We start from the raw sequence: 18939 nt of genomic DNA on the forward strand, positions 1-18939 counted from the left end.
ATGTCCCCAAGAATTGTATCTAGCAATACTCCCAGATCATGTGATTCTGGATTTGAACTGGGGTTAGCTGTATGCAAAATATGTATTTTATCCCTGTGCTATCTCTTTAACCCTTGACAAACAAAAGTTTTAAAAGATATATCAGTTAGGGTGACCAAAATACATAACTTTGGCGTTTGCGAATACTATTGCAGATTTTGTCAAATTGAATTCAGATTTATTGTTGGGCAGGAAATACAAACTGTCACTTTAGCAGTCGGATTCTTTCAAATGTAAACACAACTCATATATTTCAATTATCAGACTCCTTAGTAATTTCCAGAAATGTTGAAAACTAGACATAAACAGAACTGCAGAAAGATGTTCTTTGAAAGTGTATTCATAATTATAATTATAATACCCGAAATAAACTGTTCCACACCAGTTAATGGAATATCTTTCAGATTTAAATGAAAAGTGAGTTGTCGAGTTATGAAAGAATTGTAAATGTATATTACTAAATAAAATAAGTCTAGGCTGCAGAGAATTTAATTTATAAATAAAAAGCTAGGCATAATCAGCATTGCCAGTTGTGTCCCAAAATCTAAACCAAAAATAATTCTAGATTGTCTGTTGTGAACCTTTACCCAAATTTATAGAAATTTTTGTATTTGTTGATCAAGCAGGTATTTGCGTGTTTCTTTGGGGGTACTAGTTTAAAATGAGGCATCTTAAATATTGTGATAAGCAAAATAATGACACTCCTATATACCAATATTATAATTCCTCAAAATTATAAATATATAATCTACATGTAAAAAGGATTTTGTAGCTACAATTAAATTAGGAATGCAAATTTAATAGAAGAATGTAATCAAAAGGTTCTCAGAAGAGAAAGTAATTGTGTTAAGACAGAAGAAAATCATAAGTTATGCACCGCTGGGTTAGCTAACTTAGAAGACTCAATGTACAAGTAAGTATTCCCTGATATTGGAAAAGCTGAAACAAATTCTAAGAAGAGCTTCACCTGGAATACAGTTTGTTTAGCTCCTCAGTCTCCAAGAACACAGTTTGTATTGCTATACTGTAGAATATTAGGATAATATTATGTTTTATTAAGCCACTAATATTTTAATATTTTTACAACCTAAATAGCCTATGTGAATATTGAATATTTTATTTGCATAGAAAGCACACAAATCCAAACAAGAATTTATTTGGTCACAAAATTAGCTCACAAAAATATTCTACTTACAAAATTTTCCATAATAACTTTAAAATAAATTTGAGAACATTTAGAGAGGAAATTCGAAAAAAATTATTTAATTCTGAAAGACAACATTCTGAAAGTAATTTTCTAAATCTATATCTATCAGTTCAACAGAATGAACCATCATTAATTAAAAAAAGCGCAATTCCTGAATATGATTGTGAAATGATCACACAAAAAATGTGAAATATATTTTCTCTTTCATGCCTATTTTATAAATTGAAACCTTAAAAAAGCAATATATGGGGCTGGAGCAATAGCACAGTGGTGGGGCATTTGCTTTGCACTCAGCTGACCCAGGATGGACCTCGGTTCAATCCCCACCATCCCATATGGTTTCCCAAGCCAGGAGAGATTTCTGAGCACATAGCCAGGATTAACTCCTGAGCATCACTGGGTGTGGGTGGCCCCAAAATAAAAACAAAAACAAACAAAAACAAACAAAAAAACAGAATATGAAAATGGAAAATAATTAGGACATGTCAATGCATAGAAAACATTTTGTATTATTTTTCAAAGGATATGTAGTACTGAACATTGAGTGGAAATAAAAAATGATCAGAATTAAGCATCAAATCCAAAGTCAATGACACCAGTATTAATACCCTATCTACAACAAGCTATACACTAAGGAGACCTCTTATACTAGCAGTCCAAGGGGCAAAAGAGGGAAGTATGGAACGCATGCTTGGAAGAGGGGTGGAAGTAGGACAACATTGGTGGTGGGAATGCCCTAATTCTATATCACTATGTACTTTATATATTACTGTGAAAGATTCATAATTCACTTTGAATACAATAAAAATTATTAAAAAAGAATATAAAATTTAAAAGGATATCTAATACTGTAGGAATAATTATAATAAACTATAATGAAATTTTGATGCTAATACCACTATAATAAGTGTTATTAGCACTAATTGTTAATACACAGTCAAAATTACATTTCTGTCTGTATGAGTACATAGAAATTAGTTAGCAGTTGTAGATACAAAAATATATCATTCAGAAAATTGAGTTAGTCACAGAAGAAAAATAATTTATTAGAGTGATAGAATTATGTGTACTTACTATTCTTATTTATATTTAATATTATTTCAGAATGTCTAAACATTTATCCTCTTTAGTTATAATCGGGGGCAATAATTAAAAGAAGTAAATATGATTTTATTAATTTGATTAAAGAAAAATTACAGAAAATCCATGCCAAGGGCTTATTAAACAATTATACTCTGCCAGTACAGTAATCCAAATGTTATAAAACTAAATATTTAATTCAAGACATTGTTTATGCTTGTGTTCATACATGTATATTTGCTTTATTTTCTACAATGCCTTGTCAACTTATGTTTCAATATAGATATAAGAAAGGCATTATTTTTGGTCATGCCCGGTGGAGTTCTGGAGTTACTCCTGGCTCTGCTCTGCATCTGGCTCGGGGGACCATATAGGATGTCGGCGATTAAACCCACTTCAGTCCTGGGTCGGCATGTACAAGGCAAATGCCCTTCCACTGTGCTACTACTCCAGCCCCAGAGAAAGGCATTTTTATATTAAACTTCTGGTACTCTGTTTTTTACAGCTCTACAATTTGCTTTGGTCATTAAATTGTTATAAACAGCATATGGGGCTGATTGGGGACCATATTAATGTACTTACTTTTCAACATAACCTCATTAATCCTTTTTTTGTTTTTGTTTTTTGGGTCACACATGCAACGCTCAGGGGTTACTCCTGACTCTACACTCAGAAATCACCCCTGGAAGGCTCCAGGGACCATATGGTATGCTGGGATTCGAACCACCGTCCTTCTGCCTTGACGTTGTGCTATCTCTCTGGCCCCATAATTCTTTCCTTGATTCACTTTGTGTCTATAAGAATATTATTTAATGTATGCTGCAAATTAATGTATGTAATGAAGGTTATATGACTAGGCATGGCAAAGATTAAATTTAGTAATCCTTTCAAATTAAACAATCAGTAGTATATAAACAATGGAATATTATGCAGCCGTCAGGAGAGATGAAGTCATGAAATTTACCTATACATGGATGGACATGGTAAATATTATGCTCAGTGAAATAAGTGAGAGGGATAGAGATAGACACAGTATAGTCTCACTCATCTATGGATTGTAAGAAAAGTAAAAGTAATAATTCGCAAAGACAATAGAGATGAGGGCGGGAAGGACTGGCTCACAATATGAAGCTTACCACAAAGAGTGTTGAGTGTAGTTAGAGAAATAACTACGCTGACAACTATCATGCCAATGTTAATAAGTGAGAGAAGTAGAATGCCTATCTCGAATATAGTCAGAGGGTGAGGGAGGTAAGAATTCAGGGCATTGGTGGTGGGAATGTCGCACTGATGAAGGGAGGTGTTCTTTTTATGACTGAAACCCAACTACAAACATATTTATAATCATGGTGCTTAAATAAAGATATTGTTTTAAAATATAAAATAAAATAAACATTCAGCAGTGATTGTTCTGAATTCTATTTTAAATACACAAAGGTGGCTTTTTGGTGCTAGAAGTTGTGAATTTTGAGAGATAAATAATAATTCATCAATATTTAGCATCTGTTCCAATATAATATCATACTTTCCATGATTGTTGATAATTACTTAAATATCTCCTATTTGTTTAATATTTACTTTAATAATTTAATAAGATATATAATTTAATTTAATTTAATGCAATTTTTGTCAGATGATTTTATTTTTTAGGATTTTTTAAAAATAATTGAAAAAATAATAATAATAATTTAATTCATGCAAAAGCCTTTTATTTAGTGGAATAAGAACTTTAAATACTATTTATAAATTTTACAGAAATTATCCTTATAATTTAATCTTTAAATTTGGATGCTTTTATTTTTATAAATCATAGAATAACTTTAAGGAACTAGAACGTTTTTAACCTAAAAGTCTTCTCTATCAGGTTTTATATAGGCATTAGTAAACACAAAATACCTGAGATAATGTTAACTACAGAAGATTCCAAAAATATAATACATAGACATAAAAAATTTCAAAGAAACTTAAGAGAGATTAATACATGAAAATATAACATAATGTATATTTTTGTGTAATTATATAAAATATATCATGTAGAATATAATATATTATAATATAAATTACAATATAATATTGTTATTTTATAATTTATAAACATGTAAATAAATTATTTTAGTAACTTAATATCATAACTTTTATGGAACAGAAACTAAACTTGATGTAACATCTATACTAAAGTGTACTTTAGTAATTAAGCAAAATTACCTATCTTTTTGTAATACTGCAAAATTCTTGGCATCATTTCTATAAGGACCTTATTCTAAGTAGAAATGTAGATTTGCTCTTTATATGTTTTAAGTAACTAATTTTTGCCTTTTTATTGCATTTAGTAATCCTGACTCTAGAATATTGTATTTTAAAAGGAATATGTGCTTGTGTGCATTTTATTATTTTTACTTTATTATTTTTATGGGGTTGGTACACACTTGGTACTATTGAGCTGTTATTCCTGGCTGTACACTCAGGAGAGCTGGGAATGTAAATAGGATGATCATTTGCAAAGCAAGTGCCTTACACCTGGACTATTTTTACTACCCTTGCTTTTCAGTTTTATAACTCAATTTTCTTTCTTTCAATGGCCATTTACTGCTTTTTTTATTTTGCTTACAGTGCACATTTCAAATGACATGAAGCATGCTACAAAAAATATGTTATCATCTTAATTATTATATTATTATTAGTAGTAATTTTTGTTTTCTGGCCACACCCAATAGAGCTCAGAATTTTCTCCTGGCTCTTACTTATGGTCACTCTTGGTTAAGCTTAAGCTATGTGATACTGAGAATTAAGGCCTAGACAGTATTAAATGCAATGTAAAAGTCCTACCCACTGTATAATTATTTTGGCCACATTATGTTTTCAGTTTTAAAATACTGAAGTCAATTAAAATGTCTAGAGAAGCAATAAACCTTAAGTTTACTTGTATGTTGTTAGATAACTACAATTTTATAATAAACTGGTTAACTCAGTTTATTAGTTTTCTTTGAAGTACAGAGCAACATGGACAAAGTTGTGAATAAAGACATTTAACCAATACAGCTGTTCCTAAATGCAATTTGAGTGATTAAATTTAGAATGTTATTTTATTTAGGTAGGAAAATTTTTGACAATAAAAATGACATTAGGGGCCGGAGAGATAGCATGGAGGTAAGGTGTTTGCCTTTCATGCAGGAGGTCATCGGTTCGAATCTCGGTGCCCCATATGGTCCCCTGTGCCTGCCAGGAGCAATTTCTGAGGCTGGAGCCAGGAATAACCCCTGAGCACTGCCAGGTGTGACCCAAAAAAAAACAAAAAAAAAATGACATTAAATAAAGAAACAAAATACTAATTTCTTTTTAATTTATTTATTTTTGGAGGGTTTGGGGTCACAATCAGTGATGTTCAGGGATTACTCCTGGCTATGTGCTCAGAAATCATTTCTGGCATTGGGGACCATAGGGACGCAGGGGATTGAACCGTGGTTCGTCCTTGGTCAGATGCATGCAAGGCAAATGCCTTACCGCTGCACCATTGCTCTAGCCCCTACAAATCGTTTTCTTAAAGAAAATTTAAGATAATGAAGTACTTCATTTACTTGTTTAAGTGCATTTTAAGAATGAGTTTATATGTCAAGCTCTCCTAAAAATAGTGTTTACCACCAAGTTTATATAACCTTAAAATAGGCATAATATGTAAGTAAAGTTCAGTTGTTTGTTTCCTGATGTATTCTATATATCAAAATTTGATTATTCCAAAAACCATGGCTATAAAAGATGTGTTATCTCATATGTAATAGTGGACATTATTTTTACTATGAGCTAGGCTAATAAGATTGTCTTTGTAATACACATATAATGACTTTTCAGAGAAAGATTATTCATCTGTTATCAATGAGATATATGTAAAATTACACATAAAAATGTCAGTTTCATACACCATTGTAAATAGAAAATACAAAACAATGCACCTATCCCTAGGAAAACATTAGGTAAATCAAAAAGTGAAACAATTTTAACAAAAAAGAGAAATTATTTCCATGGGAAGACTGAGGTTTGGGTAAGTAGAAATTATATTCATTAAAAATAAAGAACATTTTAATTAGAAATTAGAGTAGACAAAGAATTAAAAACGATATAAACCCATAGCCTAAAAAACACTTGCATTATAATATTGATGCTTGTATTTGTCTGAAATTTTTCAGTTACAATCATCAAACTTGCATAACAATTTCATGATCAAATTTTCTTTAGTGATTTTTATTTTCTTAGTCTAACGAATTTTTGTCAAGAAGTAAGAGGATCAATAACAATAGTTGAATGAAAGCTAGATTTATGCTGCACAGGTACACAACTCTTTATAAATAATCTTGCAACAGATCCTGGAAATGTCTATAACTCTGGAATGTTTGACATTCTTATTCAGTCCAACAACCGGTTGACATATACTTAATTTGCCACATCTTTAAAGTGTTGTTTGAAGTTGCCTTTTTCTTGACAGGTGCCTGACAGTTCAGCCTCACTCAGCTGAAAATATAGCAGAGAAAGCACTATCTGTATTCCAGTGGAATGTCCATTATATGTCATTTTTTTACTTTGATAATATCCCAGATTAAACATTATTCATCTGGTTATTTCCCAAGGGGACAGAGCAGTAGTAGGTCAATTGCCTCGCATGTGGTCAAACAGAGTTCAATACCTAGCATTCCATTTGGTACCCCAACCATTGAGAAGGGACTTCTCAATACTGTCAGCAGTGCCCTCCCTACACCAATCAAACAAAGAGAGATTGACTACAATACTTTTTTTCTTTTTAGCTGAGTACGTATTTCCCCAGGACTTTTTCCTGAATTGTTAGTAGTTTGTTGTTCTCAAATTATAATAGATTATTAAAACAAGAGCTTGTGCAGGGCTAGGAGATAGTACAATTAGTAGGGTACTTGTCTTACATACAGTCAATTCAGGATTGATTCCTGGAATACCACATAGTCCCCCAATAAATGCCAGGAGTGTGTGTGCAGAACCAGAAGTTACTCCTAAGCGTTGCCAGGTATGACCCAGAAAACGAAAAATAAAACAAAAAAATTAGTACTTGTGGGTCCGCAGCAGTGGTGCAAGCAGTAAGGAGTCTACCTTACCCGCGATAGCCTAGAATGGGATTGCGGTTCAACCGCCCACGTCCCTTATGGTACCCCAAGCCAGGAGCAATTTCTGAGTGCATAGCCATGAGTAACCCATGAGCGTCACCGGATGTGGCCCAAAACCAAAAAAAAAAAATGCACTAGTGAAGAAAACTAAATAAAATTAAATTTCCTGGCCAATTTATGAATTTTTATATTTATCTAATTATATTATATGTATATATAATTTACATATATTTATATTGTTATAAATATATATATATATGAATAAAATATCCATATGCTTATCAAGATGAAAAAATTTAAGATTATGTAAAAGAGTGCTTTAGTACTTCTCATCTTTGATAAATGCACTTGGGTATTACTTTATTTTATATACTTTATATTTTTATTCATGCTACCTAATTAGACTACTCACAAAATGATTTTGTATATATTTTGTATATTAGATATACATATATACCTTTTACAGCTAAATATGTTTAAGGTTAAGTTAGTAACATTTGTTAGGGTTAATAAGATCCTACATCTAATAGCAAATTAATAGCTTAGTGGAAAGAGGTATTTTTCAGACAAAATCAGTTCAATTAACCATTTTTGTGATATATACAAAACTCTTATGTCACATTTTTGTAACTGACCTGATATTACACCGTCTATTTAATAATTAACTATGTAATTAACCTGTCTATACCCTGTCTGTGTTCTACTTCTATTGGAATGAAGGGATAGACCCTCAGCCAGACTAAAACTTAACAAGGGTATACTAGCTTTGAAGAAAGAAAGTGACTTCAGAGACATATGTAGGTATTTTTATTCTCAGATAGCTGAATATGTTCTTCTCCAATGAACATGAAACACTCCCCAAGATAGACTACATGCTGGGCCATAAAATACATCTCCATAAATTCAAAGGGATAGAAATTGTATCAGTTATCTTTTCAGAAAATGATGCACTGAAAATAGAAATGAATTACAATTAGTCGTGGAGAAAAAAAATTAACACTGTGGAATTAAACAACTCACTACTGAATAACCAATTTGTCAGAGAGGAAATCAAAAGATTCCTGGAAACAAATGAGAATGAAGACACAAGTTATAAGAACTTGTGGGACACATCAAGAGAAGTTTTAAGAGGAAAACTTACAGTATAACCAGCATTCATCAGGAAGGAAGAAAGGGCCTACAAAAATAACCTAGTGGCACAGCTGAAGATATCAGCAAAGTGAGTCAAATGTATGCAGGTGAAGGAAATAAAACGTACAGCAGAAGTTAATGAGTGGGAAACCAAAACAAAAAAAAAAACATACAAAAGATCAATGAAAGCAAGAATTAGTTCTTTAGAAAGTAAACAAGATCAATAAGCCATTAAGAAGTCTAACAAAGAAAGGTAGAGAGAAACTTAATAATCTGAATCAGAAATGAAAAGGGGATGCTACTATAAATACTATAGAAATGCAGAAGGTAATGAGAAATTACTTTGATATGCTGCAAATCGAGAGAACATGAAAGAATTGGATACATTTTTGCACTCCTACAACCAATATGATCTGGAATATCTGAACAGATTTATCACAGTTAGAAATTGGAATGGTAATCAAAAGGCTTCCCCCAAACAAAAGCCTGGGCCAATATGTATTCACTAGTGAATTATTTTAAACTTTCAAAGAAAGGTCTTCTTTTCATGCTTATCCAGGATACTGAAGAAACTGAAACACACTCGATAGTTTCTATGATGCAACTTCATCCTGATACCAAAAGCAGAGAGAAGCACAACAAAAATAGATAAGTATAGGCCAATATCTTTGATGAACATAGATACAATGATCCTAAAAAATACTAGCAAATAGAATTCAACAGCTAATGGAGAAGGCTATAGCCACATCAAGATGGCTACATCATGACCAAGTAGAATTCAACCAGAGATGCAAGAATGGTTTAACATATGCAAGTCTATATATAATTTACCACATCAAGAAAGGAAAACATAAAACATTTGATCATATTAATAGATGCTGACATGGCATTTGACAAGGTCCAACACCTGTTCATGACAAAACTCTCAACAAGATGGGAATTGAAGGAACTTTTCTCAGAATTGTCAAAGCCACTTATAAGCCATGGCCAGTAATAATCTTAATAGGGAAAATAATTTCTTCTAAGATCTGGCACAAGACAAGATTATCCACAATCACTACTTCTATTCAATATAGTACTGTAACTACTTGCCATACCAATTAGGGAAGAAAATGATATAAAGGGCATCCAGATAGGAAAGGAAGAAGTCAAGCTAATGTGGTTTGCAGATGATGATATTGTATCTAGAAATCCTAAAGACTCTAAAAAAGACCTCTACAAAAATAGACTTGTATAATAAACAAGAAGACCAAAAATAAATACACAGAAATCCATGATTTTTATATACAAATAATAAAAAAGAAGAAAGATATCTAAAAGCAATCTAATTCACAATTGTGCATCAGAGAATTAAGTACTTTGTAAATAAATAAAAAAGTAAAAGATCTATAGAAATAAAACTGCAAAACACAGCTTCAAGAAATAAAACAGTACACATGGGAATGGAAACACATATCCTGCTCATGAACTGGTAAAATTAACATAAATAAATGATAAATACTTCTCAAATCATTGTACAGCTTTAATGCAATCCCTATAAGAATACCCATGGCAGTTTTCAAAGAAGCGGATCAAAAATACCCCTGAAATTCATATGGAAAATAAATGTCCACAAATAGCAAATATAATCCATGGGAAAAAGTAGATGGGGGAATCAGTTTCCACAACATTGAACTATAAAGCAGTAGTCATTAAAACAGCGTGTTATTGGAATAAAGACAAATTCAGATCTATGGAATAGATCTATGTATAGATTAAAACTTATAGATCTATCTCATATCTATCGCAGAAAATTGAACATTTCTAGACAGACTCACAGGTATAGGATTGACTAGTTTAATAATAGGACAAAGACAGTGGTGCAAGGAAAGCTTCTTAAATAAGTGGCGTTTGGAAAACTGGTCAGTTATATGCAAAAAGGCAAATTCATATCTCTAACATCATGCACAAAAGTCCAATCAGAATGGGTTAAAGACCTTAATATCAGACTTGAAACCATAAGATATATAAAGGAAAAAATAGAAGAACACTTCATTGTAACAAAATGTATTTTTTAATGCTGCTGAAAGTGGGGTGGGGGGGATGGGAGGCTGTAGGCCAAATTTCTACATTTATTGTATGTGTGAGAGGGCATGGGGAGAGAGAGAGAGAGAGAGAGAGAGAGAGAGAGAGAGAGAGAGAGAGAGAGAGAGAGAGAGAGAGAGAGAGAGAGAGAGAGAGAGAGAGATGCAGAACTGGAGACACAAAGCATCAATGCCACAGCAGCCAAGATAGTTAAAAACACAGTTCAGCAAACAGGGAGGCTGGGTCTCTCAGGACTTGATCCACAGTGACATATGACAGATGAATAGTAGGCCACCTAAACTGGTTGGACTCCCTGGCCATCAGGCTCTGATTGGCATCCACTTAAAGGGTCCTCCTCCAACTGTCTAGCTCTCTCCATAATACCCCTGTTCTATTCTAACTTTCCTTCCTTGGCATTATAGGGGACATTGGCAATTACAGGAGAGCATTTCATAAGTGACATTATCACCCCTTAAAGATATAGTAACACAGTTATTATGTCTGGATTTCTATACTCCATGAAGCTAAAGGCACCTTTAAGGAAAAAAAATACCATTGGCCAAATAAATGGAAGCAAAGTTAAATAAATCTGGCTATTTATTATTGACCTTCTTTTAGAAATAGGGAAACTTATTTTTGGGGATTTGGCTCCTCCCTTTACTTAACCTTTAAAACAATAGAGTCCAGCCCAGGAAGATCAAGTTCCTAGATATTTTCTGCTCCCTCCTAATCCTAATTTTGCATTTAAAGTGAGTTTGCAGTACAACCTTGAGTTGTAACCTTCTCCTTTGTATCCTAGAATTTTTAGTCACACCCATAGCTTAGGTATTGTTACTGTTGTACTCTGCTTTGTGATTATAATTATTCTTCTCTATGACTAATTTACCCCTATAAATTCTCCTGCTCAAAAAATTAAAACTTGTTGCACTCTGCCAGAAGATGTGTTGACCCCACATACTCTGTGTGGTTTCACTATTTCATATTTTGTATTTGGCCTCTCATGTTACTCATTTTCCTCTCGTGAAGGATTGCTCCCCACTAGAGATGCTGAGACGCAAGATGCCTGCAGCATTTGGTCATTAAAAAAGAACACCCCCTTCACCAGTGAAACATTTCTACCACCAATATTCCCCATATCCCTCCACCCACCCAACCTCCCTGTATTCTAGACAAGCTTTCTACTTCTCTCACTCATTAACATTGTCATGGTCGTTGTTAGTGTTCTATCTGCAGTCACCCCACCTTAAGGTGAGCTTCATATCTGGGCCCGTCCTTCCAGCCCTTATCTCTGACAAATGCCAAGTCTTAAGCTCACCTCAAGGAGGGGTGAGTGCAGTTAGAACACTAACAACCATGACAATGTTAATGACTGAGAGAAGCAGAATACCTGACTCGAATATAGGCTCAATATAGATCAAAATATATCAAATACATATCAATATATATCATATATATCTATATAGATCAAATGATATATTTTTACTTTTTCACTGAAATCTTGTTCTTTTCATAACATAGACATCTATTTTGTAGATATGGGGATTCTAGTAATACAAGTTGATGTAAAGCTTTCGAAGATTTAATGAAATGGTGAAATTAAAGTATGTAACAGATTAGGGCCAGAACAATAAGACAGTGGGAGAGGCATTGCCTTCTATGTCCTAACCCTCATTCAGTCACCAGCAATTCATATGATCTTCTGACCCCTAAGCAGTGATCTCTGAATGCAGACCCAAGAACAAGCCTTAGTTGAGCCCCAACAAAAATATATGTAACAGAATAGCACACTAAACTGCTGTTCTTGTATTTAAAAAAACAATAAATAATTTTATTATTAAAATTAATGTAAGAGGGCCAGAGCAATAGCATAGTAGTAGGGCATTTGCCTTGCATGTGGCCAATTCAGGACAGACCTTGGTTCTATCCCCAGTATCCCATATGGTCTCCAAGCCAGGAGTGATTACTGAACACATAGCCAGGAGTAACCCCTGAGTGTCACAGGGTGTGGCCCAAAAAGCAAAAAATAAAAAATAAATAAATCTTATATTTTCAATTCACATCACTCTAAATCTATGACAAGTTGGAGAAGATATTCATAAATTTATATGCCATGTCTATTTTATAGAATTATAGAAAGAGTAAGATCAAGAAGAGGTCGATACTAAAATTTATGCTACCAAAATATACTTTAAAACTGGCCTATACATTTATATTAAAAATGGTCTAACCTATATTCAGATGAAGTATTAATTACCATGACATCATTTAATGATAAAATTTTACGCACTCTGCTTTTCTTATGAATCACAAATTTCAATTTTAATTTTTAGTTCTGTCCTACTTATTAAAGTTTAAGTTCACATGGGTAAGGGTAGCATTTTTCCCTTTCTAATCTATGGAGTTAGATATTGTCATGCTTTAAGAACTTTTAAATAATTCGTTTATTTCACTGGAGTCAACAGTACTAATTACATCTTCTTTTCTATATTCTTTTTCACCACTATAGAAGAGGCTAGTAATGAAATGCTTATTAGTTGTATTTATTTACCTTTGTATTTAGGACACATATCAAAGCAAAGCATCTGAAGTATTTTAGAGGGGAAAATATTTTGGCAGGTGGAGGAGGAAAGACAAAAAAGCATTTTGTGCAGATGGTCCAACTTCATAAGGCTTCTGCCTATCTAAGAAGACAATTAACCAGATGAGTCTATGAATAACTTGCAAATGTTCTTGCTCACAGGCTTATGAGGGCTTAAAATTATTTTTATCTGTAAAGGTCTAGGAATATAACCCATCTATGATTAAGTCAAAGGCACCTTTTTCTCATTAACCTGATGATGTGAGGTCTCTTATGACCCTCATACCAGACAGAACCCTTGTGGAATTCTCACTCATTCTTCTCTGAGTAAGTAATCATCTAAAGCTCACTCAGACACATTTGAACATATTGTAGTTCTGAAGCATGTGCCTTCCATATGCTCTTGAAGGTTCATAACCTAAATATAATTAACTACTTCTTTATTTGCATGAGCGTATTCCTCAGACTATTTCTTTGAGTGCATTTTGTTTTAATCTTCTTTATAAATCACGTAAAAAAATTTTGTAGCAAGAGTTTTTTTTCTCATGTTCCATAACTAAACATTACTAGGTTAGTAATTCAAATGAATTAATTCTCTTTACACCAAAGACTTGACTTTTTCAACTATGCATTTTTCTACCTCTCAATATGAATGAAGATTATGAGTGGAGGGAAGCATATTGCACAATCATGGAATCATACAAAGTAGAAAATTCATGCCAAATGGCATTGCAGTGTTTTGAGCATCATAATCATCTGGGAAAGTTTGAAAACCTGTGCTCAGGCTTCACTACAAAGCTCATCAACAGATTAAATCCCAATCATGAGAGAGGCACTAGCCTGGCATCAGATATTTGCTAAGCTCTTGGGCGATGTTAATGTGTATCCAATTTTGAAAACTACTTTCAGGATTACTGTACAGGGGCATCATGAATAGTGAACAGTGCTTAACACATAAATTATTATATTCAGGTCTTCAGGACAGAATCCCAGTTGCCTCCTGTGGCATTAGGCTAATCATTAAATCTTTGTTTATATGCCTGTAAGTGGGAATAAACAACCAAAATGTGTAAAGTGCTTATTATATGAGCATGATTGAATTGTGGCAATCTTATTATTTACAAATAATCAACAAATGTACTTGAAAAATTATACTAGGATTGTTGATAAGAAAATAAGAATAAAGGCAAGAAAGGATATTAAAAGTATGATGACAAAGCAAATTATATTACAGATATATTATTTTACACAGATGGTTAGGATATTTTAATATAGTCGCATATTTTTGCAGTAAATTGTTCTTGGTTGTAATTTGATATGGTATTTAATTAGAAAGATTTATAAATTGTCTTTTTCTCACATGATAAAAAGAAAGGAGGTTCAGTTTTCTGGGGTTAAATGACAATGAATATGATTAATTTTTTGTTTTATTAAGGATCATATATATTTTTTTTGTGGTTTTTTGGGTCACACCCGGCAGTGCTCAGGGGTTATTCCTGGCTCCACGCTCAGAAATTGCTCCTGGCAGGCACGGGGGACCATATGGGATGCCGGGATTCGAACCGATGACCTCCTGCATGAAAGGCAAATGCCTTACCTCCATGCTATCTCTCAGGCCCGATCATATATTTTTCAAATAAAAATTATAGATGAAATCAAGTACCTTACTTTCTCCTCTTTTAAATACCCCAGGACTTGAAGTAGTTTGACAAGGGCAAATAATAATAAAAGGCATTTTCACATAGTAATATATTTTAATACTCAATTCTTACTTGGTTTTTACATAGCCTTAAAATAAATTATTAAATTAACTTTTAGACAATTGAAAGTCTTTGAACACATTCATTCGAATGTGAAACACTCATCACCCTTCTAGTGAAAAACTCATCCTCTTTTCCTTCCCCCTGTGTATTTCCAGAAGTGAGCTAAGCACTAAATCCAAATCATGAGTATTGCCGGGTACATCCCCAAAAGAAAACAAACAAACAAAAAAAAAAGATTTAAAAAATAAGGAAGGGCTATAACAAGAACCTTTGCCTTCTAACTCTCAAATTAAAGCTTCTTTTATAACACATATTTATTTGAAATATGTTGGAAGTCTAGAAACTAAGAATGAATGTATTGATGAAGGTATCAGGATCACCTTATGAATTCAATGAGATTAGCTTATAAAAATAGGGAAGGACAACCTCATTATTTAGAGTTCTACTATGAGTGTCAGAGAATTTTTAAATATAGTAAAAAAAAATAAAAATTCTGAAAGAATTGAAGAGAGTGGGCTGGAGCAATAGCACAGTGGTAGAGCGTTTGCCTTGCCTTGGTTCAATCCCCTGCATCTCATATGGTCCCCCAAGCCAGGAGAGATTTTGTTCACACCTTGAAATTTTATTTTATTGTTTATTTTAATTTAAATTTCTGCAAGCTTTTTTTTAAATGTCTAATGTAGCAATTAAAATTGAATTTAACTTGGAGAAATTAATTTTATAATTCAATGAATTAATGCTTCAGTTCTATTGAATGTGCTATGTATAATAAGGTTATTGTGTTATAGCTATAGAGATTTTATTAAGCTATTACTTTTTAATGTAGATACTGTTCATATTTTTATAATATATTTTTTATTTAAACACCTTGATAACATACATGATTGTGTTGTTTGGGTTTCAGTCATGTAAATAACACCACCCATCACCAGTGCAACATTCCCATCACCAATGTCCCAAGTCTCCCTGCTCACCACCCAACCCTCGCCTATACTCTAGACAGGCTTTCTAATTCCTTCATACATTCTCATTATTCGGATAGTTCAAAATGTAGTTATTTCTCTAACAAAACTCATCCCTGTTTGTGGTAAGCTTCATGAGGTGAGCTGTAACTTCCAGCCATTCTCACTTTTTGTGTCTGAAAATTATTATGGCAAGAATGTCTCATTTTTCTTAAAACCCATAGATGAGTGAGACCATTCTGTGTTTTTCTCTCTCTCTGACATATTTCATTAGGCATAATAGATTCCATGTACATCCATGTATAGGAACATTTCATGACTTCATCTCTCCTAACAACTTCGTAATATTCCATTGTGTATATGTACCACAGTTTCTTTAGCCATTCGTCTGTTGAAGGGTATCTTAGTTGTTTCCAGAGTCTTGCTATGGTAAATAGTGCTGCAATGAATATAGGTGTAAGGAAAGGATTTTTGTATTGTAATTTTGTGTTCCTAGGGTATATTCCTAGGAGTGGAATAGCTGGATCATATGGGTGCTTGATTTTCAGTTTTGGGAGGAATCTCCATATCGCTTTCCATAAAGGTTGAACTAGATGGCATTCCCACCAGCAGTGGATAAGAGTTTCTTTCTCTCCACATCCCTGCCAACACTGCTTGTTCTCATTCTTTGTAATGTGTGCCAATCTCTGGGGTGTGAGGTGGTACCACATAGTTGTTTTGATTTGCATCTCCCTGATGATTAGTGATGTAAAGCATTTTTTCATGTGTCTTTTGGCCATTTGTATTTCTTCTTTGTCAAAGTGTCAATTACTTCTCCCCATTTTTTGATGGGATTAGTTGCTTTTTTCTTATAAAGTTCTGTCAGTGCCTTGTATAGTTTGGAGATTAACCCATTATCTGATGGGTATTGGGTGAATAGTTTCTCCCACTCAGTGGGTCGCTCTTGTATCCTGGGCGCTATTCCCTTTGAGGAGCAGAAGCTTCTCAACTTATATATTCACATCTGTTAATCTCTGCTTTCACTTGCTTGGAGAGTGAAAGTTTCCTCCTTGAAGATGCCTGTAGTATCAATGTCCTGTAGTGTTTTGCCTATGTGTTCTTCAATATATCTTATGGTTTTGGGTCTGATATCGAGGTCTTTATTCCACTTGGATTTTACCTTCATACATGAGGTTCACTGGGGGTCTTAGATCAATTTTTTACACGTGGCTAGCCGGTTATGCCAACACCAAATGTTGAAGAGTCTTTCTTTGCTCCATTTAGGATTTCTTGCTCCTTTATCAAAAATTAGGTGATTGTATATCTGTGGAACATTCTCAGAGTATTCAAGCCTATTCCACTGATCTGAGATCCTGACTTTACTCCAATACCATGCTGTTTTGATAATTCTCACTTTGTAGTAAAGTTTAAAGTTGGGGAAAGTAATTTTTCCCATATTCTTTTTCCCAATGATTGCTTTAGCTATTCTAGACTATTTATTGTTACAAATGAATTTCAAAAGTGCCTGATCCACTTCTTTGAAGAATGTCATGGATAACTTTAGAGGGATCGCATTAAATCTGTACAATGCTTTGGGCAGTATTGCCATTTTAATGATGTTAATCCTGCCAATCCATGAGCAGGTATGTTTCCATTTCTGCATGTCCCCTCTTATTTCTTGGAGCAGAGTTTTATAGTTTTCTTTGTATAGGTCCTCCACATTTTTAGTCAAGTTGATTCCAAGATATTTGAGTTTGTGTAGTTATATTGTGAATGGGGTTGTTTTCTTAATGTCCATTTCTTCCTATTACTATTGGTGTATAGGAAGGCCATTGATTTTTGTGTGTTAATTTTGTAGCCTGCCGCCTTGCTATATGAGTCTATCGTTTCTAGAAGCTTTATGGTAGAGTCTTTAGGGTTTTCTATGTAGACTATCATGTCATCTGCAAACAGCAAGAGCTTGACTTCTTCTTTTCCTATCTGGATTTTCTTGATATCTTTCTCTGGCCTAATTGCTATAAGCAAGTACTTCCAGTGCTATGTTGAATAGGAGTGGTGAGAGAGGACAGCCTTGTCTTGTGCCAGAATTTAGAGGGAAAGCTTTTAGTTTTTCTCTATTGATGATAATATTTGCCACTGGCTTGTCATAGATAGCCTTAACTATATTGAGAAAGATTCCTTTCATTTCCTTCTTGCTGAGAGTTTTGATCAAGAATGGGTATTGGAATATATCAAATGCTTTTACTGCATCTATTGATATGATCATGTGAGTTTCTCTCTCTTGCTCACTCTCTTTCCTTTTTGACACTGCAGTTTCCATATTGATAATGAAGGGGTACCATGCATATCATTTAATCCACTTTAAGCAACCAGTTCTTGCATAGAATGATCAGTTCCCAGTATTATTGCCATAATGGACTCTTCTCTACACTCACCTATCTTTATGGAAATCTCCCTACCATGAACTGATTCTCCTGGAACTGATCTCTATGTTCTCTGGAAATTATTATCATATTATTATTTATTTTTGTTATAGCCTACAAATGAGTGATTATTCTGTCTATCCTTCTACCTCTGACTCATTTGAATCAGCATAATACACATCATCACCGCTCATGTATCATCAAATATCACGACTGCATTTTTTTTAAATGGCAAAGTAGTATTCCATTGTATTTAGCCAGTATTCTGTTCTTCAGTACTTGGGTTGTTTCCAGATTCTGGATGTGCAATAAACATAAATGTGCAGAGGGCTTTTCTACATGTTGTTTTTGTATTGCTAGGGTGATCCCTAGGAGTGGGATCATATGGAAGCTAGATTTTATGGAAGCTCAATTTCTAGTTTTTGGCTTTTTTTTTTTTTTTTAGGAATATTTATTTTAAAGCTTTAACTTACTAGTATAGCCTAGATGTAGTACTAACACTCTAATGTAGACTCTGGAACCGTAATATTTACAAGCTACTCATATATAGAAGTAGAAATCATTTCAAATATGACTTAACACATTGAAAA

At 33.4% G+C, this 18939-nt stretch overlaps 1 protein-coding gene across 1 annotated transcript in view; it reads left to right on the forward strand.

Annotated features, from left to right (window-relative positions):
• Positions 1 to 18939, forward strand: part of GRID2 (glutamate ionotropic receptor delta type subunit 2) — a 1564419-nt gene that overhangs the window by 489124 nt on the left and 1056356 nt on the right. The window lies entirely within an intron of this gene.

Source organism: Suncus etruscus, chromosome 16 (assembly GCF_024139225.1).
Source record: "Suncus etruscus isolate mSunEtr1 chromosome 16, mSunEtr1.pri.cur, whole genome shotgun sequence".
Lineage (NCBI taxonomy): Eukaryota > Metazoa > Chordata > Mammalia > Eulipotyphla > Soricidae > Suncus > Suncus etruscus.